The sequence below is a fragment of the Martes martes genome (genome assembly GCF_963455335.1).
Source record: "Martes martes genome assembly, chromosome: 14".
NCBI classification, from domain to species: domain Eukaryota; kingdom Metazoa; phylum Chordata; class Mammalia; order Carnivora; family Mustelidae; genus Martes; species Martes martes.
The window spans coordinates 76506220-76532284 of NC_137902.1; positions in this window are offsets into that span (position 1 = coordinate 76506220).

Here is a 26065-nt window from a genome sequence, read left to right on the forward strand (position 1 = left end):
AAAAAGGTTTATCTCTTTATTGGCAGGTCTTTCAAAGAGTGAGCATTAAACTCACTGAGGTATATGCTTAAAGTCTGCATTTTGTTGTGTAAGAATTTCATATCGATTTGAGAAAAATGCAAAGTTTTTGCAAATGATTGTCGTGCTTTTAGAGGTCTTTCTGGGCTTTTTTTCAGATGCAATGTTTATGTAGACAATTCATACTTATATCTCAAAGTCAAAATTCCCTCACTCCATGTAGTTTTCATCATGTTTCATGTTTACTGACAGCAACAGAATAATCTAATATTGTCTTATCAAATTCGGCATTTCAGATATATTTTAAAGTGAGCCAAGAGATGATGCTGGTGCAAGGGCAGAAGAGAGGAACAGTACAGGGGAACTGCTGCTGTTCTGGTGAGGCCGTTGGGGGCTGTAGCATTTGGTGCTGTCTCCAAAAACCTTAGCACCGTTTTCAGAATTAGAAATGCAATTGTTTCAGTGTCCTCAGAAGACCTCAGACCCACAGCAGCTGCCCTCTGCTAATGAAACTGACTAGAGACGGATGTATAGACCAGTTGTGCCCTCTTACTGTATCTGGGAAAACTTCATAGCAATAAAGTTATTTACGAGCACAGTGTTAAAAACAAAGGGAATGCTTCCTTTTGGGTTTTTTTTTTTTTCCAACAATGAGGTGGCTAATGAAAACAGTTGATATGTTCATGTCTTGTAATTACCGTTCCTATCTTTTGAGCCATTTGTATTTGCTATGACAAAATCTTATACCTCTTAATTATGCACAAAGATATAATTTTTTTTCTTTCTATTTTTTGGGAAGAGAGAGCAGAGGGGTGGGTGTTGGAAGGGGTAGAGGGAGAGGGAGAGAGGGAATCTTAAGCAGGCTCCATGCCTAGCATGGAGCACAACATGGGGTTCGATCTCATGACCCCGAATCATGACCTGAGCCAAAACCAAGAGTCAGACACTCAGCCAAGTGAGCCATCAGGCTCTCCTGTACAAAGACATTATTTAAAATACTTTGCAGGCCTTTAAATTTACTAACTAAGTTTGGTCTCTACGCAAAGCAACACAATATAACTGATATTCTAATAAAGTTGTATTTGGTTCATTTCCTGGAAGAACGCAGGCAAGCACACTTGCGTAAGGCTTAGATCACCAGATGGAGGGTCAGAAGGAAGCGAGATGGCTCCAGCAACTGGTGCTCCAGAAAGGTCGACGGGGAATAAATTTCAACCTTTTTAGAGAAGGTAGAAAAGTCCCAGGAATTTATTTTAATAGAGGAGGGAAATTTGAAGCTACAGATCTCCAGTGCCGAAGGGAGCAATTAAACGTGCCCTGCTTTGTAGCTATTGTGTTGCTGCTCGAAGCAATGCCCATGGCGTGACCGCCCTGGGAGTGAAGCTGGTTATTTTTTCTTTTGCAACTTTCTTATCTTTTTTTTTTCCTCCTAATATCATCTCTTGAAGGGCACCGAAGCCAGAATTTGATCTAGTTGATAGACGGGTTTACTTATTTGTTTACCAGACTGTCACTGTGTTTCACTTTGAAACACTGAGCATCTCTCATGAGAAATGGACCATTTTCTTCTGTAGGAAGTAGACTCAGCACGACTCCTGCAGAGCTGTGGGTTGACTTTTAGACCAGGTTTTGCTGGTGGGGCTTGGTGTTAAGCGTACTCACGACCAGAAGCCAAAAAGCAAAACAAAACAAAACAAAACCTGCTTGATTACTTAGGAATTTACCATCAGAGTTTTACCTGTCATGTCTGCTAACATTTTATACCAGATACACTTGACTATGAGAAGATAACTCAGAGCAACATAATGTAAAATTAATATAAACTGGAATATTGCCACTTGTTTTATCATACTGATTTTGCATTTTAAGGGAAGTGCCAGAAAATCAACCATATGCTTAGTAGTGAGGCTTAAGACTTCCTCCCTCACTTCCTTCCTTCCTTCTCTTCATAAATAGTTATTTCCCCCCCAGTATGGCATACTGAGGTATTGTTTACATACAGTAAATACCTTCAGCTGTGTCATCACCACAGCAATCAATATACAGAAAATTTCCATTACCCAAAAATGTCCTTTTGCGCCCCCTTTGTTCTCAGTATCACCCTCATGCCTACCACATGAAAAACACCATACCGTTTTCTATCCCTATTTTGTGATTTTCAGACCATCATATAAATGGTATCACAGACTTTATAGTCTTTTGAATCTGGCTTATTTCAGTTAGCATAATACATTTGTAGCGTATGTTGGCAAATATATTGATATTCTGTTTTATTATTATTTTCTTGGATGGACATACTCAGTTTGTTTGCAGAGTCGTCAACGGAAGGATATTTGGGGCTTGTCCAGGTTTTGTGGGTTAGGAACAAAACCACTATAAACTTTCATGTAGGTTTTTATGGTATTACATATTTCCATTTGTCTTGCATGCATATGTAGTGATAGGATTGACAGCCTCCATGGGAAGCATATGTTAATTTTCATAAGAAACTATCAAACTGCTTTCAAATTGGCAGTTCGGTTTTGAATTCCTGGCAACAAAATAGGAGGGTTCCCCTGACTCCACCTCCTTGCAAGCACTTTGTCTGATAGATTTTTGTGGGGTTTGTTCTTGTTGTTTATTTCCTTGTTTCCTTGTTGTTTGTCATTCTAACTGGTGTGTAGTAAGTGGACTGTTCCTGAGTGAGCCTCTAACATGTATAAGCATGGGCCAGACACTGAAGGTACAGACACTGATCTACTGGAGCTGGCCCCCCGGCAGATTGTGTATGTCTTGTCTCAATTCCGCATTGTTATGTCACATCCATAGCTTGGAATTGGCCATGAAACCACAGAAACAATCCCAAGTCAGGGTGGTTGTCTTGTTGTTTGTTTCATTTTGTTTTGTTAGATTTTTTCTCCTTGTAATCAGCTCTCTAACATTCACCAGGACATCACTGGCCATTGCCTCCTCCAAGCACGTGTTCTAGAAAATTGGTGAGTGCAACAAAGGGGAAAATCAATGTCTCCCAGAAAATAGGGAAAGTAAAGGTGTTATGGGTGCCTAATTCAGAGATTGATCTTCAATGACTAAGGAATGTTTCAGTTGAGAACCACAGAATGAAATTATCCAGGTGAATGCTCATGGTGGGAAGAGGAGAGTCAGGACCAACTGGTGAGGGACACCAGTAGAAAGCAGAGTGAGCCAGACCTGCAAACAGACAGAGAGCATGGGGAAGAGAGGCCAAAATTGCATCTGGAGGTGGAAACCTGTGTCAGGTAATTAAGGGTCTTGGGAGCAGTGTTAAAATTTTGAACTTTATCCTGAGGATTCATGGAACCATGATGAGTCTAAAGCACAGAGTTAGGTCACCATTGCAAAGATAAATGGAAGAGAGCTCTGAAGCCACTGGAGGCAGTAGCCATGGTGACCCAGAAGTGTGGTGTCTCTCCCGCGTGGAAACCCTTTTTTAAGTGTGTTTCATGTTAGCTGACCAGATTCACAGTATCAGGCTGGACTGAATTACAACAATGGTGAAAAAAACAATACAGACTTGGGTAAGCACGCCATCCATTGACCTTCCCCCTACCATCAATGCACACACAGTGCAAGGGATACATGGGTCTGGACACAAGGAAGAGTATGCATATCATGAGGCATGGTGGTCCTGTTGCCTAGACCGGGTGAGGAGCTAGCCAGCAGACAAAGCTTAAAAACCATGGGCACATTTCCTCCTATGCCAATAATGTAATAATTCACCATATCACCATATAGGGAAATCTTTCCTGTACTACAACTAACCCCTTCTGATTCTACCTCTTGTTTTGTCACTCGGTCTCTAGCATGATTATATTATATTGAAATGAAATTAGGAAAACAAATCTTTCTATCCTCTTTAATGACTGAAATTTAAATAATGAATTAAGGCATTAAACTCGAGTCGTTAAGAAAGAAACAACAAAAGGCCTTGTATACAAATTTACATAGAAATGGCCTCTCAGAGTTATTTTTTGGATTCCATTTTTACACTGGTGGAAGAATAATACCATGTCCCTTAGGTTTCATATTGATGAAAATACAAGGCAAACAAGGAATATTGTGAATTTCAAGCAAGTTAGACAGAGAAGGACCATTTTGTTTGTTTTAATTTGGAAATCTAGTTAAATCTAATGAGATAGTTCATTTTCAGAATGAAAATCTCAACTGACCCCAGTTCGGCTCACTGCCTAATCCAGTCGGATTAATTAGGTCAGTGTCACATATTCTATTCCCCATCTTTCCTTCAACGGGAAGGGTGAGATCAGAAAAAGGATTAAATAAACACATGGAATCCCATGATACCTAAAGAATGGTCTTTTATTGTTCTAGATTTATGCATATTTAATATTTGATAAAGTAATGAATAAATGTTTACTAGTTCCTCAATGGAAATATTGATTTTAATCTTGCAATTCAGACAAAACTTCTATTACCTAATGTCATATTGATGACATAGATGACAGATAGATAGATGTTCAGATGATAGATAGATGAAGATAGATAATCTATCTTCTATAGGTACAGAAATAAGTTTTTAAAACCAAGGAAAACTCTTATTAAACCCAGAACTCTAATTGGAAAGCAAAAAATATGAGAAACTCTAGAAGACCTTGCTTTTCTAACACAATCCACAATGTATTTGCTCTTTGAATTCATTCATTCACTCACTCATTCATTCATTCATTCAAAAAATATTTATGAAGCATCTAGTAGGTACTTTGGCATTCTTCCATGTTCTAGGACCCCAGCATTAAGCAAAATAGACTGTCAAATCCCAACTGTCATGAAGATAAATATATATATATATTGGCTGTATTTGAGATGTATTTTGGGCCATGAATTAAGGACCACTGAGCATTCAATGTGAAAGATGAAGAAAGGGAAGAGTCAGAGACAAGTGAGATTTGGAAGGAAGAGAGGAAAGATCTGGAAGGAGATGTACCAAGGATTTAGCTTGAAATGTCTCCTGGAAATGTCAGGGAGGCAATTAATTGTAAGTTAAATTGGATCTTAGAGGAAGCATCTGAGAGAGAAAAAGTAGAAGTTGTGAGAATGTGTATCATACTTTAAATCATTGGATCAGTGATACTGTAAGACAGAGAAGAGAACAGGATGAAGACTGAGCCTGGCAGGTCCCCAACATTTAGAGACAAAGTAAAAATGAACCAGCAATGAACACCATGAAGGAACAGCAAGAAAGGGAAGTGGCAAGCTGTTATACTGGATGGCATGAGAAAAGCCAAGGGGAAGAACATTGTAAGAGAGAGAGAGAGAGAGTCATGAAGAGTACTCAATTCCGCTTTATGTAATGCATGAACTCACACTATTTACAATGTTACATACGTATTTTTTTCAAGTGTGTCTTGTACTTTCCAGATGTTTATTCTTGGCACCAGGTGAAGTCAGGAAGATGCGGTTAATCCCTTATGTTACCCTGGACAAGTCTGAGTTAGGAAGGTAAAATGCCTGTTCTCCATGCCTCTCATGCATTTCAAGCATGCAGTGTGTTTTCACATTTGTGTCTCTGTGATTTAGCCAAGGTATAAAGAAAAATTACTTGCGTTCAATGGGTTTCTTATATTTTCTAAGGGTCTAATGCCATGAAAGACATTCTGCTGGTTATTCTGGAGGTGGGTTACAAGCAAGAGTGATAATGTATGTTAAAGTGAGAGGCAGAGAGGTGAGTGTCCCTGAAACCAGGGGGAGAAGAAGAGAGGCAGGCCAGTGAATTAACCCAAGCATCTGGGCACCTTCTTCCCCACCCTGATCTCAAGCAGTGTAAGGTAGCAACCCCCAAGCAAAAATGCCGTGGAAGGGCCCTTAGGGAGACTGCAATGTCATAGGTAGACATGTTGCCATTCCCACCAAAGATTTCTCTTTTGCAAGAGTGGCCTAGAAGCAGAGAACATCAAGGCGATGGGGAAAGCTAAGACTTGGTGGGGCTAGGCGTCCTCGGGCAATATCAGGGGGCTCTCCAGTGTCTAGTGTTAGGGTTTTGAATAGTACCTTGGGGCCGAAGTGCAAATCAAACATTGAGGAATACAATGGAGAGACCAAGACTGAATTTCCCAGTGGTACAGGCTCATCAGTGACAGATGAAGACCAGAAATCTAAAATAAACTGAATTTTTAAAAAGGAAGAAATTCATATTTCTTGCACACACCAGAGCATGTAGAGTGAGATTCCTACTCTGTTGTTTAAAAAAAAAAAAAATTAAAGAAATAATGCATGTGCATTATCTAGTATGTAGTGAACGTTCAATAAATATAAAAGCCTCTTATGCTTCAGAAATAGATTGAATATACTTATCAGTAAAGGAATTCACTGCCAATATTTCTGACTTAAGGTGTATGGAAAAGTCCTTATGCTTCAAAATATTTTAGTTACATCACGGGATACTCTGTGAAATAACTCTTTAAATAATAGGTGTTCTTTAAAGCTTATTATTATATATCTAACCTTCAGTTGTGACTAAAATTATTTCAAATGTTAATGAAATGTAACTTAGTCATATACTTTTCTGTACACAATTTGTTGAATTATTTCTTTTTTGATGCAGTAACAGGGTGGCATTTAGAATAATTTTGAAGCAGTACGGAATCTTCGATAAGATTCTGGGTAGTGGGAGAAAAACAAAGGGAAAAGGAGAAAAACAACGGTTCCCTGATGAATGGAAGGGGGGGGCGGAGACAGAGAAGGGAAATGCGGCACAATTTGGGATAAGACAAGATTACTGTTCTAATTTTACTGAAGGCTCGTATTTCTGGCTGCCAACTCTAAGCTTTACCAATCCTGAAATTCTCCTCCATTCAGCCTCTTATATACACTGTCTCTTATATACACTAAAATGATCAGGATAGGAACTTGGACGTGAAACGTGAAATGAAACTATCTTGAATTAAAAACAGACATGACTATGACAGGGATACAGGGATCCATAGCAGTAAACTGGAGAGTCTGCAGGGACCGAATTGCATTTAATAGCGCCCTCTAGTGGCTGGGTCTGTGCTGGGTCCCTCACAGGGCACCACTGATGGAATTGTTGAATCATTATATTGTATACCTGAAACTAATCTAACACTGTATGTCACCTGTACAGGAATTAAAACAAAGTGAAATGAAATTTTTAGAAAGTGCCCAGCTGAAATTGCTTGCTCTTCATTTAATTTCCGAATAATGATTCCAAAGTCAATTCTTGGTCAAAATAATTGAGAACTATTGTGAGAAGTCCACAGCCAATGGAAGGACATTGTTGTTTATACTGAATTAGAAATGACAGTTGTTTCTCATTGTTCTCTTCTTTAGAAAGAGTAGGTTGAAATTTGACACCCCCCCCCAAAGAAAGGAAAGGAAAGGAAATTCACCAAAAGGATTAACATGCATTTTTTCATGCACTGTCAGATTCTGACATCATTCTTCAACTGTTTACTCCTCCATAAGGGTAGACCTTGAGTTTAAAATTACTGGCAATGAACAAAAGTAGATTTAACAAAATTCCTCAGATTACATTTGTTTGCCAAATACCCTGGTCTTCTTAAGGTGCCTTGTCCAGTTATTTCTGGTACCCAGGAAAAGCTAAAGACTGATGAACAGAGATGTACACGGGGAGGAGGGATGGAAAACTGTTCAGTTCAGAAGTTAAACTGGAGAAGTCTATCGAGATTTCTTGGCATTTACAAACACAATGGTTTAGTCCGTGTATACGTAGTCCTAAGGACCCTTCAGGACTAACCTACAGAAGGAGACTCGAGATACCAAAACCAACAAAGCTTTCAGAGATGATACATTTTCTTAATGTTAACCTCGTGGTCTTCTGCACTCTGAAGTGCCTTGACCTTCCTTTGAGAATGAATTTTTGGACTCAATCTTAATGGATCTTCAGAGAAGATTGATGTAAGGAGCATAAAGGAAAATGAATTATATAATGAGTTTCTTCATTACTGCAGATGGATGGCTTCCTTATTGTCTGGTTGGCTGCGACTGGCGTCCTAAAGAGTTTGAGACCAGGCACCAAATGATTGAAATAATTTACTTTTTAAGACAAATCTGTAAAGTGTCACGGTGTGTGCGTATGTGCGTGTGTGTGTGCGTGCGCGCTCGTGTGCACATGCGCGCACAACTACCTATTTATATATGCTTCCTGGTGAATCTGCCTAACTCCTCAAAAAGTGTTTTCTGATCGGGGCACCTGAGGGGCTCTGTCGGCTAAGGATTCGACTCTTGATTTTGGCTAAAGTCCTGATCTCAGGGTTGGTCATGTGGGTTGTGAGATCGAGCCCCACATCAGGCTCTGTGCTCACCACTGAGTCTGTCTCTCTCCCTCCCCTTCTGCCCCTCCCCCTCTCAAACAAACAAACAAACAAATCAAATCTTTTTAAAAAGTGTTTTCTGATTAATAAAACAACTTAAGGAACAATTAAAGAGAAAATCAGTGCAAAAAAAAAAATTTGTGGCACATTTTACTATCTGTTAGTACATTTTGTACCCATTTGTTTGGTCAGTTATTGTTTGTCAGACCCCCTAAAATCAAGTGTCACTGGTGTGTGTGTGTGTGTGTGGTCGGGCAGGGAGGGGCGCTTTGTTCTGCTCCAAGCTATATGGGCAGTACCTGGAACACAGTCAGTCACACAGATGGAGAGAAATTTATAAATAAGTGAAAGGATATTCTTATAAAAGCAAGGAAGGGAACGTGGGTAGTTAAGTGGTCTTTGTTTCTGCTACTGGTCAAGAGAAGATAACTAGTATTTGTAACTTCACTGATCCACTACCAACCCCTATTCTCTTGCCTTTAGTCTGCATCTCAATTGTCTGAAGATCTTTAATTTGTGAAGTGACCTAGTTCTTTATTTTTGAAGGGTTTGAGCCCAAAGTGGTCCTGCTACTGGGTTGCTGTAGGCTTCCATTACATTTTACCATTGGGCTGGAAATATCAGAAGGAAACTCAGAGCATGTTTCCTTTCTTTCCCAATACCCATTGTATAATGGAATCCAATTTCCCCTTGATTGATAATCAGAGGTAATAATCTGGTCAACACAGTAACCACCTCATTGTACCTATTGGTTCAGTGACATAAGGAGTCACAATGGCCAGGTGGCAGTCTCAGTCTCCACTTCAACGCAACTATTGTATATCCTCCAATGGAAGTATTTTTTCCCCTTGCAACTGATGAAAGTTACAGGTTAAAAAGCAAAAATGTCATGAGCTAGGCCAGATATGACAGGGAAACATGCCACTCCTACATCTCACCTTTGGTTTCTAGAGCCATTGGATCTGGCTCTGAGAGAAATGGTTCCAAATACCAGTTCCTGTTCAGATCATATGTTGCATCTCAGAGGACAGCATACAACCTTGCACAAACTAAGTATTCAATACTTCGAATTCAATACTTAGAATAGAATGACCTGTTCATCATTCTATTAGCTCAGGTGCTTTTGGCTAACAGGAGCAGAATAACATCAATGAATCCCATGGCTGTGAGCTGATTCTCTCATTTATTTCTTTATAACATAAGCTCCTTATTCAGAAGAATTGTGTGAGACGCTGTTGTTGGGGAATAAGGCATTCAGTTATTCTGTGGGTGGTGATACACTGGCCGACTCTTTGTGGTCAAAGTAAGCAGTTCTGTATCTAGAATAAACAACTCTTGAAGGGACAAACCCCTTTCTCCCCTTCCTGAAGGAAAACTAGTTTCCCCTTCATCAATATAAGCAACGTGCCTTTGGGGGGCTAAATGGCATGGTGCTTTATTGGGGGCTCAGCTTTGTCTCTACGCCTTGCAAATTAGGAATCAGTAGTGGTGACAGCCATTTCGGCCATGGTGAGGGAAAGCCAATGTGATTACATCTACGCATAATTTCTCTCTTTCACCAAAGCCACATTGTTCATGAGACCATGAGTAAACACTGGGCAGGGAGCCTTAACAGGCATCTCACAACATGGCATTTGGTCAACCTGACAATTGAGAACCATTTCTACATTTGGCACCTTTTGGGGAACATTAATATTCTCATACATATCTCCTCAAACTTTAGCCATTTGAAGTCCATTCTTACGCTTTTTCATCAAAATTTCTTATCATCAATATTACTGTTTTGTCCTTATTTCAAACTATACATCTTTTTGCTCTTTTGTGTGTTATAATTGTTGGCTCTTATATTTTTAAATGAATCTAAGCATCTCTGTGTTTTAACTAGAGAGTTTAACTTGTTAACAATTATTATGTTTATTGTTATACTAAGATTTAGTTATGCCTTTCATATTTTCATCTAATAATATTTGGCTTCTATTTGTTATTTCTTCATTTATATTTTCCATCAGATAAATCAACTTAGATGCTGCTGATTTAAAAGTTATACATTAGGGACGCCTGGGTGGCTCAGTCGGTGAAGCGTCTGACTCTTGATTTTGGCTCAGGTCATTATCTCAGGGTCGTGAGATCAAGTCCCTCATCAGGCTCCATGCTGGGTAGCAGCTTAACTTAAAACCTATAAGTGAGTTTACTGATTTCTTAGAGTTATCAATATCTTTATCTCTTCTCTAATAAAGCAAGTCCTTAGCAAGGCCTTCTGTCTCTGGTTTATATATACCTTTCATCCACTTCTTAAGAGAATTCTTCGGGCTGGTCTTCTAATTCATTAATTAATTATCTGCCTGTATTCATCCCTCCACGCCACTCTAAACAAAGTTACTGATGGTTCATCAGCTTGAAGCAATATGACAGTAACTGCAGGGGTGGTATGCACAGAGCAACTATCAGTGGAGATTGGTAGTGGATATCTGTCAATGTGTTTCCAGATTCCTGAGAGAAAGTTTTGACAAACAGGTTTTGATGTGGGATTTTGGTATAACAATCCCAACCTGGCTCTATCTGATAAGGCATTAGGAGCATTCAATATCACCAAGCGTTTAGCGGTTTTGGGAAATCCTACAAAGGCATATTTACAAACTTAGCACAATTGGGAGATAAATGGTTATCCAGCTTATGGAAGTTTCACTTCTCATGATAACTGACATTGTTATCTTACGAGTTTTATTAACAAACATGAGTCCTTTAAGTCTTTTAGTTATGGATCAGAGTAATAGAATTCTTAACACTGAGAACCTAGGAAATAGTGCCCTCCATGGTAAGGATGTGAACTTACATACAGTAAGAAGTCTCAATATTACTCTTTATCTTGTGTTATCTGTCACAAGGTACATCAGCGTCATTTAGCATTTTGGACGAGTGGTAACTGTGAGTGAACCATGCTCTTTCAAGAGTTCAGAATATCACAAAACAAACTGAGGGTTGCTGGGGGGGAGGGCGGTAGGGAGAGGGTGGTGGGGTTACGGACATTGGGGAGGGTATGTGCTATCGTGAGTGCTGTGAAGTGTGTAAACCTGGTGATTCACAGACCTGTACCCTTGGGGCTAATAATACATTATATGTTAATAAAAAAATTTTTTTTTAAAGTTCAGAATACATTTTCCATTTCTCTTTAACTTTCTTGACTGAACCTGGAAAGTATGAGGGTTTTTTCATTTTGTTTTGTTCTGTTTCAAGATTTTATTTATGTATTTATTAGAAAGAGAGAGAGCACAAATGCGGGGATAAGAAGAGGGGAGAGAGAGAATCTGAAGCAGACTCAACGTGGAGCCCGACACAGGGCTCAATCCTATGACCATGAGATCATGACCTGAGCTGAAACCGGAAGTCAGACTCTTAATCAACTGAGCCACTCAGGGGCCCCAAGATAATGAGTTTTTTTTAAAGAATGATAGTAACAATGATTATACAGAAGAGTCTAGAAAACTGGCCTGTGGGAGCTGTCTGCACATGTTCTTGGATATTGTTGTCCATCAGGGAATCAATAGTCATGTTTATTTTGTTTTGTTAAATTTGTGTGTTTGTGTGCAATTTTAACATGGAACACAATTGTTTGATAAGCTAGCTCAAACAGCATACTTTTAAAAAGGAAAATATTTATTGAAGCTGGAAATGAATTACCAGTTTCCAGCTTATCTCAAACTGAGGACTGAAGAGCAGAGATTCAGTACTTTAAAAAAAAATCCTTTTTAGAGTTAAATTGTTTTCTTCTCAATAAATGACCAAATATATATATATATATATATATATATATATATATATGTATATATATATATATATTTTTTTTTTCCTCATTTGACTAGGACACTTTAAGAGTTGCATTAATTACTTTGCGCTCTCACCAATACAAAATGGAAGCAAGAACAGTGCCCACCAGAGCTGGTGGTTTTAAAGTACCAGTTAGAGAAAAGTGATTGTGCTCATATTTTAAACATAAAAGAAAGCATATTCCTCCCCTACGCTAGTTTGTAAATCTGTAGAACTTACACCTTATTCTTTTCCCCCACCCCTCTGTACCTTGTACAAAATATTCACTACAAAAAATATTCAATCCATGTTTCTTGATTGATTGTTTTTTATTGTTGTTTTTGTTTTGTTTTTTAGAGAGGGAGCAGGTAAGGGCAGAAGGAGAGGGAGAGAGAACCTTGAGCAGGCTCCACAGCCAGCATGGAGCCTGACACAGGGCTTGATCTCATAGCCCTGAGATCATGATCTGGGCTGAAATCAAGAGTTGGATACTTAACCAACTGAACCACCCTGGTGCCCCTCTTGACTGATTGTTTGATACAACTGTAGGCTGTATCAAAAAGGTCCTTTTTTCCACTATAGTCTATATTACATAAGAGATCTGGAGCCAAAGATACTTATGAATCTTCATATCCCCATAACTCTGTATCTAGCTTGAATCACATCGTGAATTAATAAAAGCTTCTGAGTCTCTTACAGCAATAGATATTAAAGACTTTCTAATTAGAGTAATATTTATAAAGTTCCCCAGCATGTATGGTGTTGCAACAGACATAAAACAGAATGCATCAAAGTGATTCTTAGTTCTTTGAGGATAATATTTTAACACAACATGCTTTAACTCACCAAACAACAAACAAAACCAAGATAACTCTGTAAATTATGCTTGGAATCTGCCTCTCTGTTGTTTACAGTTGCAAATTCGTCACAGTTATAAATTTACTTTCAAAAATTTCTGAAGGAATGGCACGGCTCCTTCTTTCAGCCGGCTCTGTGACCCCTGCTTCTTGTGGCTCCATTTAAATTAATATCTGGAAGTGGGAGTGGTGGACCTTTGGGAAGGACAAAACAGTAATGACTCCCTGACAATAAAAGGGTGGCCTCAAAAAGTGAAATGAGTCACCTACTTAGGCAGTCCCTGAGTGGCAGCTGTGTAGAAGTAAAATGTCAGTTTAAGGATGAACCCCTTTGCCGGCCCTCAGGGAGACTTTACTGCCTACTGGTTCTAGATTATTTTTATTTTTTCAAGATTTTATTTATTTTAAAGAGAGAGAGAGGGAGAGCTGAACGAGGAGCAGAGGTGGGGCTCCATCTCACAACACTGAGATCATGACCTGAGCTGAAATCCAGAGCCGAGGCTTAACCGACTGAGCCACCCAGGCACCCCTGGTTCTAGATCCTTAAATGTGCTCCATGAGACATTTGTGCTGTTGTTAACACTAGTGTAATTAGCTACGTGCAACCTCAGCACAACTGGCATTAAATAAAGTTAATAAATATCAATAAAATTGATTTAAATACATACTATTTAAAATTCAATATCGTGTACCCTAAGAAGGTCGCCATTATTTCTGGGCTGTTGCGTATTCCTCTCAGGGCCAGAAGCCTTCTGACCTTCCCCTGGCTGCTACCACAGACATACAGCATTCTGCTCTTGTGTTCAGAGTTAACATCTATTTTCTTCTCAAGGATACAGTTAAAAAAAAAAAGTTAATCGGATTTTTTTCTTTTCAAAAATGAGGCTCCAGGCTCTCTCAGTCTCATCCAAGGCTAGCTTTCAGAGCTCTGTGCACTTCTCATTTCTGCAGCTCTTTTCATATCCCTTCTCCTGCTGGAATGCTACTCTCTTTCCTTTCTCATCCCCTTTCTTGGACTCCTGCCCACGCAGTAAGATATTGCAACACTGTGAGCAAGAACACTGCTGGAGTGCACGCTCGCCCGCTCTCTCTCTCTCTCCCCATCCAGCTGCATTCCCTACAAAAGATGCTCCTTCCTTCCTTAGGATTCCCCAGGGCACTGCACACATCCTTAACCGAATTTACCATCATCGTGTACTAGAGCCCCGCTTGTTCTTGTCTTAGGGTTTTTGTTTTTGTTTTTTTAACCTTTATATGGAAAGACACGGAGTCATGATTACATATAAACTCCCTAGAGGAATGTGATGTCCTACACATGTTTTCAAAATAGAGATGATTGAATTGAATTGCTCTGCCTGGCCTGGGATTCGGATACGTTTTATCCAGCCTGTGAAGCTCCGCAAGGGTAGAGACTGTAGTGTAGCCTCCTTCGAAGAATTAAGGTTTAGAGTAAGGAGAGAAAATTCTGATTGAGATACACCACAGGCTGGAATTCCACTCCATTTCCTGACATCTCTGGGATCGTGACAAGTTATTTCACCGCTCTATATGCCTCATTCCACATTATCCTGCACATTGAGCTGTCTTGAGGACTAACGGAGCTAATGCACATGAACTAGTACCACTACCACGAGATGAAGTTACTAGTTACTGGCTAATCAATCAATAGTCATTATTGTTTCACTGATAAGCGATTTAAATATTTTTCTCAAAAATTTTACCAAAAATTTTCATGTGTTCTTTGGTTTATATAGTTTAATCCATTTATAATGCATTAACTCGGCCAACAGATTGAGAAAAGCTTATTGCTGTAACAGTCTAGGCTATGGAAGTACAAACATGGACGGGACACCTGAGAGGTAGACAAATGAGAATAAAATAGAAAAAAAAGAGGCCACAGGCGGAGATGTACATTTTGTTCACGCTGTGATAAGTGTGGCAGGATTAAAAAAATTACTGTCCTGAAACGCAGGTACCTACTCGCACAATCTTTAGGCACTCCGCTAAGGCTGCGGGGTCACCAGAGTGAGTAAAATAATGGTGTCTGTCTCAAGAGTCCATGGTTCCTGTGTGATTTGCTGCCTGCCACCTTTCTAATCCTTTTGTCCTCCTCTATAGAGTGCATGGAAAGGTGTTATGTATAACACAAAGCTGGACTGAAGGAAGGGCTAGAATCAGCAAAGTTAAATACAAGTGTTGGCCAAGTTTAGGAATCACATATGTTTTTGCCAGACAGTGGCGAAAGAGGGAGGAAGTAAATTGTTTTTGAGACAAGAACATTTGTGAAGTTGTCTGAATGGAAACTACAGATGAAATTACCCAGAAACACACAAAGCAACTTGCTTCTATTTACAGCTAGAAACAATTGTGTTCACAGTTTGGTCTCTCTGAACATTTGCTGAATTATATAAACGAGGCAGCTGCAGTGCAGTGCTGACCTCCCAGACAATGGATAGAGAGAAGGCGGGCAGGGGTAGAGACAATCAGCGCAATTAAAGGAAGGTCAAAGATTTGTGTCCAAAAAAAGGGAGCAACAAGCTTTTGCCTAAAAATAGTGGGAACCTCCTATTAGTATCTATGCCTACTATGTAATTTCTCGACTATATCCTATAATCAAAGTCAAAGGAGAATTCAGAACTGGGAAAGACTCAAGTAATGAGAGACTAGAAACATCTAAGAAATATGAAAGGAGTGGAAATATAAATGGTGAAAAAACAGGGATGCATCCCACTGTCGTTCCAGAGACCGTAAAGTCCCTTCGCTTTAACACCTGCTCCCGAATCACACCGGATTCGCCCCAGTCCTTCCTTTATACTGATGCTAACAGCACTTCCTTCCTTTTTGTATTGCCTGGTTCTGTGCATTTCTGTGAAAAGTTAATAGGCCACTTTTTAGCTCTAGGGAAAGCATTCAAATGATAGTTTTCAATGGTTTAAACCCAAATGAACTTGCAAATCTAAAGTCTTGGCTAACAACAAGTTATTTTGAACATGATCATCAATAAAAATGCTGGCAGGCATCTACCTGAAGTTTGCAAAACTATACATGGACCAGAGATAACAAAATTGTTAAGAATAAATCCCATGCGGCACCTGGCTGGCTCAATCCATTAAGCATCTTGACTCTTGGTCTTAGCTCCGGTCCTGATCTCAGGGTCATGAGTTCAAGCCCCGTGCTGGGCTCCATGCAGCACTTGGAAAGACTTAAAAAATAAATGAAGAAACAAATAAATCCCATGCTGTTCCATCTCCAGTATACTCAGAGTAGCACTCAAAAATCTTTTGTGAATCTATTTTAAATGCTAAGAAAGAAAGGAAGAAAATACTTCCGGATATTTGTAGACCCTCCTCACTTTAAAAAAATAAAATCACTATCTATTAGACAAAAGTTTAGGGAATTTTTTTTACAAATTTCATAACGCAAGAATTTGCCATTTATATTTTCAGTGAATTACGATAGTACAGATTTGGAATGATAGGACTTAGGACTATCTGCCCAATCTTGCGCAAGTAACTAACTCTTTATAGTATATTATTTATATATGAAATAGAAATGATCTTTTATAAGTAGGTTGCAGCTTTTTTTAAAGAATGGAATAAACTCATATTGTGAGAATGTTCACAATTGGAAAGTACACCAATAGAACATAGAGAGAAGAGACAGAACTTTTAGTTATTCTTTCCGTATTTACTTTTGAGAATTATGTTGCACAATATTCTTGAATCTGGTAGATAAAACAATGAATAAGATAAATCAAAATCTGTACTTTCATGAAGCTTAGATTCCACTGGAGGCCAGTGAGAAGAAACCAATAGATTAAAAAAAAAAAATACACAGGATGTCAGATGGTGTTAAGCTTTCTGGTAAAAAAATAAATAAATAAAAACAGGGAAAGGGAAAAAGAAACACCGAGGTTAGGCAGGGTTGCAAGTTTAAATTGGGTAAATAAGGAAGATGGAATTGAGGTGGTGAGATCTGACTAAAAGTGTAAAAAAGCAAAAGAGTAAAGGACTGCAAGATATCCCAGAGGATACACTGAGTGAACAGCTGGAAGTCTGTGCCAGGAGCTCAGGGGAGGGGCAGACTAGAAATGTACATTTGGGAGCCATCGGTTTAAAGAAGACATTGTAAAGCACTGACACTGGAAACGGTCACCATGTGAGTGAGAGCGGATAAAGGAAAACAATCAGAAACCCAAGGACTGAACCCTGGCGTTTGGGCATTTAGAACAGATGAGGAGAAACCTGCCATGCCAGATCAGTAGGAGAAAAATCAAGAGAGCAGGATGTCCTGGAAGCCATGTGAAGAGAGTCTACTGAGGGGGGCCAGGTGTCCTGTGGAGATATAGCATGTACTGATAAATCAAGCAGGGTGAAGGGAAAATTGACACTGGATTAACAGCATGGATGCTGTGGTAACCATGGAAAGAGCGGTTTGGTGGAAAGAGAAAGGAGGAAAATCAACTGGAATATAGTGAAGAAAGGAGACAAGTTGGAAAAACCAACCACCATAAACCTACAATCCTTTCATGGAGTCTGATTTCAGGGAAGGGGTTGGGGGCAACACAAATGGTGAGATAGAGATGTGGAAGGGATCCCATGAAAACAAAAAGCTGTGTTTTCCTTTGCTTCTTTTCCTGCCTCACTTCTTGCTAGGGCCTGCACCCCCATCTTGCACATACCTTAATGTATGTCCTCCTTGTAAAGGTCAAGGAGTTATTGATTTCTTTGGAGTCTGCCGGCACAATAGACAATATCTAAGGAGTTTCTGGGTGGTGTTGTCATAAATATTCTCCAAGACCACTGACTCTAAATACATTGGTGCCGAGACCCCTGGCTCTAGGGCATAAATGATGTACAGAGAACACCTGAACACTTGCCCTTGTTTGACCAGTTCTTGGACACCCGAGAAGACACGTACACCAGACCACAATCGCCAGTCAAAACTCTAAGCCCCCAAAGACTTTGTCCCTTTCCTTTTCAAGTTTCCCACACACGCCTTCAGCCTCCTAGCTGATCCTGTGGGACCCCGTCCAGATCCTGGGACCCCACCCGCCAGCGTCAGTGGGCCAAGAGCTAAAGGGACTGTGGCATTTTTGTTTATTTTTAATGAAAGATATTGGACTTACATCCTTATGTTAATAGCATGATCCAGCAGGGGAAGAAGCTTTAATAATGCATAGAGAGACAAGGATGAATAGCTGAAGTCATGACCTTGAGTAGGGTATGCGTTACAGTTTAATAAAAGTGGGCAAACTGGCTCTAGGTAGGAACAAAGACCTTCACCACAGTCACAAGAGGTCTGGCACAGGTTACAGGTACTAGGTGTGGCCAGATGACAGCGCATAAGGAAGTGTTCTTTGGATTGTTTTCTGTGAAGTAAGAATTTCAATTGCTTTTGTTGTGCCTCAGGCACTATTCAAAGGGCTGTATTTTTATAATCTTATTTCATGCTCTTAACAACCCTGGAGGTGAGTATTGTTATTTGTTAGTCTCAGTTTGTAATAAGAAAACTAAGACAGAGGGGCTTCTAGGTGGCATGGTCAGTAGAGCATCCGAGTCTTGGTCCCTGCTCAGGTCACGATCTCAGGGTGCTGAGATCAAGCCCCACGTCAGCTCCAAGCTCAGTGAGGAGTCTGCTAGGGTTTCTCTCTCCCTCTCCCTCTGCCTCTCCCCATGCTCACTCATCCTCCCTTTCTCTCCCAAATAAATAAGTAAATCCTGAAAACAACAACAATAAAACAAACAAACAAAAAAAAAAAAACAACAAAAAGACAACCGAAGAAATCGAAGACAGAGAATTGAAGCGACTTTTCTGAAGGAACACGGCTAGTCAGTGGCAGCTAAATGAGGAGGAGGGAGGTGGATACATGAGAAAGCGTAAGGGGACTGCAGGTCCCCTGATACCCCCTGTGAGACCAGAGATTGTTAAATTAAGGGGGCTGGGGGGGTTGGTGAATGCAATTTACCAGGACCTGGAGAAACCTGAATTCGACCACTTGCTAGAGGTATAAAGCTTAATTTCTGTTTCTTCATTTGTCAAACCACAGATAAAGAGTAAAAGTAGCAAGGTATGTTAACTGAGCAGGTGCCCGGTTAATGCGACCTCCTCTCTTATTTTTATTATTAATGGCGGAGTTTTTGCCTGTCGCTTCTGCTCAGACTACCTTGCCCTTGCCAGGGATGGCTTGGGACTGTGTATTGGCCCAAAGCCAACAAAGCTTGCTTGTCTTTTTCCTTTGGCACACATTTCAGGAGGTAGCATTTAGTTTTCATGACTTTCCCACAAATACATAAGTAAGAGCTTTTGGTTCTCTTCTACATTTCACAGTAAATTAGTTCTCAGGCTCCCAGTGGATCAAGAGCCCCAGAAGTGGGGCTGGATCATTTCACATTAAGCCTGTGGAGGGGGTTAATTTATAATTTTAAAGGATTTTTAACTCCTGATTCCAGCACTTTGTAGAAACCCTATGCATGAAGGATAGTCCTCAGACCAGCAGAATTTGGCTCTCTGCCTCCCCACCTCACAGGAGAAGCTCTCGCACAGAGCCAGCTTATTCGCATTCTGGGAGAGTTCCCAAGCCTCCCCGAGAAGTGTACGCTGTTAGTGTGCTCATGTTTGGGTCTGGAAGCCGTTCAGCGATGCTGGCCTCATTAATAATAGGAAGCACAGAGCCAGGAACCAAGTTTGTTATAAAAACGATAACAGAAAAAAAAAAATCCAACAACCATTAAGTAAACATTCTGGCAACTTCTAAAGTGAGATTTGGGAAAACGGTATCTGTATTAGGCTACTGAGAAATAAAATAGAGATAAGTGAAAGCCAAAAGATAAATAAATATTTTTTTTTCTTTAACCTCTGAGGCTCATTTGGAATGGAGGTAGTCAACTTATTCAACTTGGCGTTTAAACCTTCTTTATATAACTGAGGGTTAATTTATTAAATTATTTGTAGAATTATGGAGCCATCTTTCATTGAACAGCCAAGTTATCTAGAATCTGGCATTAGTCACTGCAATTCAAAATGTATCCCTTATTGCACACCTGAAAATAATATAACACTCTAGGTTAACTAACTGAAATGAAAATAAAAACAAAAAACCCCTCACCCCTTATTATTATATCTTCCACACATACTATCAAACCATTTAACTACTGATTGTGAAGTAATACTTTATGTGCAACACTGATGAGCATTTGAAGTGTATGTACTTAATTCTCTATGTTGTAGTAGAAATAACATTAACACAGGTGTAAAAAGTAATGCTATTTAATAACTAATTTCTTGGGATGCTGGGTGGCTCAATTGATTAAGCCTCTGACTGTTGGTTTCGGCTCAGGTCATGATCTCAGGGTCATGGGGCTCCAGGCCCAGCATGGAGTCTGCTTGAGATTCTCTCCCTCCCCCACCCCCTTGTGCCCTCCCCCCTGCTTGTGTGTTCTCGCTGTCTCTAATAAATAAATAAAATGTAGGAAAACCCACACAAAACAAGCAAACAACCAAAAAATTCACTTCTTACTAATTAGCATAGTAATCAAGAGAGCCAAGTGCAGGGGCAAACATCTGAGTTGGAAACCCAGCTCTGATACCTCGCCTACTCCGTGCTCTGTAACTTTGAGCAGGTTACTTTACTGGTCTGTGCCTCAGTTTCACAAGCTATAAAATGAGAAAAACAATTGCTCCTACTTTGTAGAAACACTAGGAGGATGAAAAGAGGGAATACAGGTAAAGCAACAAAACACTCCCCACCTGGAGTAAGTGCCCATTAAGCATTAGCTGTTTTTTTCAAGAATTTTTATCATTACTATTATTTACTATTATACTGCTACTATTATTATTATTACTTGATATGCAGCTCCAGGAACTGATTCTGATACTTTTGAGGACAGACTCAAATGTGACAGAGAATCTTGGTGGTGGAATGGCACATATGAGGTCAGCCAGATCACAGGGTGCTCTTAGTGTGAAATGGACATCTATGCTGGAGGGATACACCAGGGTTTAGAGCCAAATTATGTCTCTTGGGGGCAAATCATCAGTGATGTGGCAGCAAGTCTGTCCTTGGGCTTCCCTTTTTGGGTTTCCCTCATCTGTCTCAAAGCATCCAACAGAATAAGTGTGGGTGTTGGGGGGAGGCTCTAAATGCCCCCAGAAAGACAGTCATGGCTAAGCTTTTATCCAAGAAAAATATCATTCTGTGGTACTTACGAGAAAATACAGAATCACAACATTATCAAAAATATTGGATTATTTAAAAAACAATATATTGTGAAATATAGTATAAATGTAGAAGAGTGAATTAAAGATGCATTTGTACATTTAAAAAAAACAAGATTTCATTTCTTTTGACGGCTGCATGCTATTCCATTGTGTATACATACCGCATCTTCTTTTTTTGTTTTTTTTTTTTTTTCAGCCTAACAGTATTCATTGTTTTTGCACCATACCCAGTGCTCCATGCAATCCGTGCCCTCCCTAATACCCACCACCTGGCTCACCCAACCTCCCACCCCTGCCCCTTCAAAACCCTCAGGTTGTTTTTCAGAGTCCATAGTCTCTCATGGTTCACCTCCCCTTCCAATTTTCCTCAACTCCCTTCTCCTCTCCATCTCCCCATGTCCTCCATGTTATTTGTTATGCTCCACAAATACGTGAAACCATATGATAATTGACTCTCTCTGCTTGACTTATTTCACTCAGAATACTAGGCAGCCATCAAAAGAAATGAAATCTTGCCATTTGTGATGATGTGGATGGAACTAGATGGTATTACGTTTAGTGAAATAAGTCAATCAGAGAAAGACAACTATCATATGATCTCCCTGATATGAGGAAGTGGAGATGCAACATGGGGGGCTTGGGGGGTAGGAAAAGAATAAATGAAACAAGATGGGATCGGGAGGGAAACAAACCATAAGTGACTCTTAATCACACAAAATAAACTGAGGATTGCTGGGGTAGGGGGGTCAGGGGAAGGGGGTGGGGTTATGGATATTAGGGAGGGTATGTGCTATGGTGAGTGCTGTGAAATGTGTAAGCCTGGAGATTCACAGACCTGTACCCCTGGGGCTAATAATACATTATATGTTTATAAAAAAATAAAAAATTAAAAAAAAAAACAAATAAAATGGCCACTTACATAAATGCCCCTCAGGTCAAGAAATAGAATATTGTCAGGACCCAGCAGTGGTGCCCTGCCTCCCAGCCCCAATATGAGTCCTGCCCGATCACAGCGCTATTGCTTAAGGGGGACCCTTATCTTCACCTTGGTCATAATCATTTCATATTTTGTTCTGTATGGTTTTAACAATTAGGTATGCACTGTGAATCGATATAGATCAAAATTATATAGATTAGAATATAGATTTGAATCAATTGTAGATTCAAAATCAATATAGAATCAATATAGATTCAAAAAGACACATGGTTTTGAAACTTTTGAGCCGATGTGGGGCTTAATCCCAGGATCCTGGGAACATGACCTGAGCTGAAGGCAGACACTTAACGACTGAGCCACCCAGGCACAATATTTCAATATTTTTGAACTCTTAATGAGTAACTTGTACCATTTGTTTTGTTTTGTTTCTTGATACTTTGTTCATCATTATGTTTATTTTTCAGGTTGGCTGGTTGGTTGGTTAGTTGTTGGATTTTTTTATTTTTTTATTTTTTTTTTTTTAAGGGAAAGGGCTAAAGTATACAAAACTGCTGACCTAAAACTTACTATATATGCAGACTGGTACATATACGTGGGATTTCCTCTACCATATACACATACGGATGGAGCTGTTATGCCATAGGATGTGTTTGCATTTGACTTTATTAGATAATGTCCAACAGTTTTCTGAAGTGACTTTATCAAATACCAACAAATGTTGCATCATAGTTTCATTGGTCCACATCTTCAATAGCATGATCTGTTTTACACTTTGTAATTTTACACGATCTTCTGAGATGCTATCTTCTTGTGGTTTTAATTTGTATCTATTAATCATTAAGTTAACTATTTTGACTGCCTTTTTGGTGAAATACCTACCCAATTACTTTGCCTACCGAATCCTTGTTGTATTGTGTTATCTGACCATTTTTTAAAAATTTATTTAAAAAAAAAAAAGAGTTCTTTGTATGGATTGGAAGCTAGTTCTTTAATTTTATGTGTTGCAGATATCACCTTGTATCCAGTAGCTCATGGTTGGGCTCCCTTAATGCTGTCCTTTGATAAAGAAAAGCTGTTAAATTTAATGTGGTTGATTTTATCAATCCATTGTTTTATGGTTTGTTCTTTTCATGTCCTGCCCTATACAAGAAATCCACAATGTCATACAAGCATTTCCAGGATTAACTCTTAAAAGATTTATAAGTTTGGTTTTAACATTTTTCACTTTGAATAGTGAAATTGCTGGTAGTTTTTCAAAATTTATTATGAACAATTTCAGTTATAGAACAAAACAAATCATTTCACAATGAATACTTGTATGCTTTCGATTTAGATTCTATCTTAGCAAATTATTATACGTTTTATTAAGTACTTACCCTCCAGCTATTTACTCTTGTGTAATCTGTTAATCATCCTCTTTCTTTATACATTTCAAAGTAAACTGCAGATAGCCAAAGGCCTCCATATAGGTAATCAGCATGATTATTATTATGAACTAAGTGCTAAATACTTGTTTAGAGTTTTTTCTTTGGATGTGAAATTTACTTAAACAAAATGAACCGATCTGCTGTATACATTGACTTTTAAAAAATACATACACCTCTGAAATGCAACTATTATGAACATATAAACTATCACCACAAACTTATAAAGTATCCATGTTTCTCTGCAGTCAAACTTCTAAGAAAAAAAAAAAAGGTACTGTTCTGCTATTTTTCATTATAGACTAGTTTTGCCTGTTCTAGAACTTTATGTAAATGGAATGAAACAATATGATGGTGTATCATTCAGCAAATCTTTTTTGAGATTCATTTACATTGTTGTGTACATCAGTAGTTTGTTCCTTCTTCTGGCTGACTAGCATTCTGCCCCATGCCAGTGCCTCAGTTTACTATTTCTGCTACTGTTAATCATTTCTTGTAGACTTAAATGGCATGCAGTATCATTTCCCTACTGCCTAAGGAAACTACTTCACATCGCTTCTCGGCCTTTTGGCTAAGATCAAGTGTAGGAAACTACTTCAGATTTCTTGTAGGACAGGACTGCTGGTCATGCTTCTTTCATTCAACTTTATTTCACTTTCATGTTTGAAAGATATTCTTTCTGGGTATAGAATTATAATACGATCTCTTTTTTTAATTCTTCAAAGATTCTGTCCTTTCCAGATTTCCTGGTTTCTTACAGAAGTTTTTTTTATAATTGTTATCTTTGTTCCTCTGTATATAATATCCTATTTTCCTCTGCATATTGTAAAATGTTTTTTTCTTCATCACATGTTTTGAACAGTAGATTATGTCATTTGATATCATTTTCTTTATATTTCTCTTCCTGGGCTTCTCTGAGCTTTTTGCATCTGTCAGTTCATAGGTTTCATCAAATTGGCAAAATGTTAGCTACTATTTCTTCAAATATATGTCAACCTCTCCCTTTTCTCTCCAATTATATGCACACCTTCCTTATCTTCTTGCCACATTTTCATAGTCTCCACTTCCTTTTCTTCCTCTATACTATCTTCTTGATCATTTTTCTGACCCTTCATCCACTTCCTTGTTTTTCCTCCAGCAGGTTCTATTCAGCTGTTTTTGCTTCCACTGAGTATTGAATTTCAGGTTGTTTTACATTTTAATTTTAGTTTCTGAAACTAAACACTGCATCCACTACACCTGCCAATAAACTATTTGCACTCAATTCTGGCTCTAAAGTCAGCTTTTGTGGAAACGCAACAAAGGTGCAAAGCAACCATTTCCCTGTTGCCCCTGTGGTGGGTGAGGTGTAAGTGTAGACCTAAGTCATCTCTACTCGAGAATTGCCTTTTGAGATCTCGGATTAAGGTAGAGCATTCTCTGAGCAGACAGACCATGGGCCCACCATTGCTGAGATCCACGAATAACCTCAAGGTTAAAGAGCCTGTGGTCATATGATGTCCTGGTTATTTACTCTCCTTCATTTCCTCTTAGATGTTGGCCAAGGAGCGCCTTATTTTCTTATTAGCAATTTGATAGTTTCAAGGAGTATCTAGGCATTTTCACTGAAGGTTTGATCTGAATACCCCCATTTGACATTACTGGAAATAAGAGTCTCTGATAAAAAAATCTTAAATGAAGAATTTCTAATAGTCAGTCAATAGTAAAATGGGGATCATTTGGTCTTGAAATAGGTTGCACACCATTCAGTTCTTTGTAGAGCAGATCTTTTCCAGCTTAAAAAAAAGAAGCATTTTCTTGACGCAGTGTCAAGAAAAATGATCTCTACACTTACCTTTTTTATACCACCAGGAAAAAATGTTTAGATGTCTGAGGATAGGACCCACAGGACTATGTAAGTTCAATCTGTATGGAAGGGATCAGATACATCTTTGTGGGGGTTCCTGCAAGGGTTTAGGATATATGGCCTATGCATATTCTTCTGCCGATGCCTCGGAATCAACGTTCTGGGCTTGAAACTGGTTGAGTGAGTATAACTCAGGATATCAGAGTACACGATCTCTTATTTTTTAGATATTATAACATATTTAGAAGCAAATAGCAAAATACATAGCCAATTTTACTATCAGCTCTACTATAAAATTAAAGTGCTACCTATTGGGGAATCTGGGTGGATCAGTTGGTTAAGCATCCAGCTCTTGGTTTCAGCTCAGGTCATGAGCTCAGGTTCATGATCTCAGGGTCATGAGATCAAGCCCACTTCGAGCTCCCTGCTCGGTGGAGAGTCTGTGTCCCCCTCTTCTTCTGCCCCTCCCCCAACTCATGTTCTCTCTCTTGCTCTCTCTCAAATAAATAAAATATATATTTTTTTAAAGTGCTACCTATTGTGTTGGGTAGTGATGCATGTTCTGCAAGCTATCCCTCATTGATGACTTGTGGCTGCCTTGAACTGTTGCCTTGTGCCTCTGTGTTCCTTAC